The sequence below is a fragment of the Amblyomma mixtum genome, unplaced genomic scaffold (assembly GCF_055824585.1).
Source record: "Amblyomma mixtum isolate Tamu unplaced genomic scaffold, ASM5582458v1 scaffold_21, whole genome shotgun sequence".
Taxonomy (NCBI): domain Eukaryota; kingdom Metazoa; phylum Arthropoda; class Arachnida; order Ixodida; family Ixodidae; genus Amblyomma; species Amblyomma mixtum.
In genome coordinates, this window is record NW_028317718.1 from 610,687 (window position 1) to 613,186 (window position 2,500).

The following is a 2,500-nucleotide window of genomic DNA, read 5'->3' on the forward strand; positions in this document are numbered from 1 at the left end:
GTTCCTCCGATGGGACTTTATGGAGTCAAAGGTGCGGTGGGGGAGGAGTCGATGAAGCTGAAGGTTGATGTCGTAAACTTGCTCTTGGACAAGTCGGACCTCATGTTTTGCCATGAGGTAGTTCTCTTCCGTGGACCATCTCGGCTTCACCCTGGTGATTACGATGTCCGCGTTGTATTCATTGAAGTGTTCCCGCCGTCTATGTATACTGAGGCCAACCTTACTGCTAAACGCTCGGCCACAGTCCGGACACGAAGTGTGACTCGTAAGTCGGACCGGCTGTGAGCTTGTGTTATCATCCGAACTATCGCTAGCCAGCGCTGCCTGCAGGTTTCGAAGCCTAGAAGCGGTACTCTCACTCCCCCCTTGGTTTGGACCACGCGAAACGATTGAAACACCGGGTGCAGCAACGGATGGCCTGGACATCATCCGTGGAACCACAGAGTGGGGAGGCCTAGACATCTCCCCCACACCAGACCGAACGGAGCTCCGTGATGCCGAGGAAAGTGGAGAGGATGAAGTGGAAACACCCGACCCGGAAGGACGCCACGAAGAAGCCGAAGAACCATCAGATGAGCGCGACAAGTCTCCATCGTCGGTGAAGTGAGAAGAGTGCTCAACAGGCACACCTCTGTCCCCGCCTGTAGATCCTGTAGATCGCGTAACTGTTGGAGAGAAGCTCGCAACCGTGTCTGCCTGGGCGGCAGCATGACCTTTCTTTTCACGGGGCCCCGAAACCGCGTCTACCGGGGCGGGGCCCGAAACAATCATCGAGGAGGCCCCGACCCCACCCCGAGAGGCCACCAAGGGCCGCCGCGATCCCGAAACCGCGTCTACCGGGGCGGAGGCGGAAACAGTCATCGAAGCTGCCCCGGAGCGTTTGCCCCGAGGACCCACCATGGCCCGCGATCGCGGAACCCCGTCTACCGGGGCGGGGGCAAAAGGAGCCCTCTGGGAGCCCCCGGAGCCTTTGCCCCGAGGACCCCCAGAGGGCCGAACACCATCTGCACTCCCGTACGAGGGCTGGGTAACACATGGGACACAAGGTTCCATTGCACCCACACGCACCCTGGGTCGGGCTCCCGAGGAAGCCCAGTCAAAACTGGGCACCATCGGTCCTGAATGGCCCGCCTCTGCACAAACATCCTCCCGGGGAGTAGCGCTCCGTCTCACCTCAGAACCAGGAACATTTCTCGCGCCTTCCTGGCCTGCGGCATGCGCAACATCACCCAGGTGGATAGTGCTGGGAGAGCTTCCCAACCGAGGAACAACGCGCCAAACCACTACAGACCGCGGGGTATTGGATGTTGGGGCGCGCCCCGGGTCTATAGTTCGCGAAGTCCTCGGTAGGTCCTTCTCCCTGACCACCGTCGTTGTCGTCAGTTCTGCTGTCGGCTCTTTGAGCCTAACAGGCTGAGGGGTCAAACCCCCCAAGCCCTTACAAGTCTCCAGTTCTGCTGTATGGGGCGAGGTACATTGATACCGCCGCCCGCTCCTAGTCGTGGCCCCAGAGGGCCGTCCCAGTTCTGCTCTCCCAGGCAGTGGCCTCTTGGGCACACCCTGGTCTCTAGTTTGGGCCCTAATTGGCCGCTCCAGTTCTGCTGTTCTGTCATCATCTGCTGTATGGGGCGAGGTACATTGATACCGCCGCCCGCTCCTAGTCGAGGCCCCAGAGGGCCGTCCCAGTTCAGCTCCCCCAGGCAGTGGCCTCTTGGGCACACCCTGGTCCCTAGTTTGGGCCCTAATTGGCCGCTCCAGTTCTGCTGTTCTGTCATCATCTATCGAGTGGACAACTGCCTCATGAGGAGATGTCCGCCCTTGTTGCATCAAAGTACTAGCCCCCAGAGGCCGACCCTGTTCGTGTACAATCCTTTTGTCAACGCTTTGCCGCTCAAGGCGACCAACAAATTCTTCATCAGAAGGGTGTCCCCGGACCCCTATACTTCCTTGGATGCCTGCAACTGCTTTGTGCTGCTTGCCATGGTGTACCCTCATCGCAAACCACGACTTGAACCACCGTCCACAAAGGTTGCACTGTGCAGGGGAGGAAACCGAATCCCCAACACCATCAGAGGGCCCCTTACGCTCATGTCCCTCATGAATACTTGGAGCGACTGCCTCTCGGCAGCCGCGTTTCTCTTTTGCATTTCGTTTCATAGCGCCAAGTTTAGCCAGCGGCAAAGGGGTTGCTAGCCCCAGAGCCGCTCAGGTGCCTCCTCAGATTAGGAGCCCTGGGACAGAGAGAGGACTTAACTCCCAGGTACCCCGTTCCTTTCCTTTGGCCCTGGTCACCTTTAGGTGGCCAGGTTACCGTGGTGGACGTGTGCCGAAGCACGGACGCGGAAAGGCCAACCGGGCTTACCAAATTCACCCGGGAGCAGAGTTGTGATCTGCCGCCACCACAAAAGAAGTTTTCGGCCTGCCAAAATAGCTTCCCCCGGCCATACACAGACTAGGCCAGGGCCAGGCCACTTCCCAAGTGCAAGTCTCTTGCACAAAG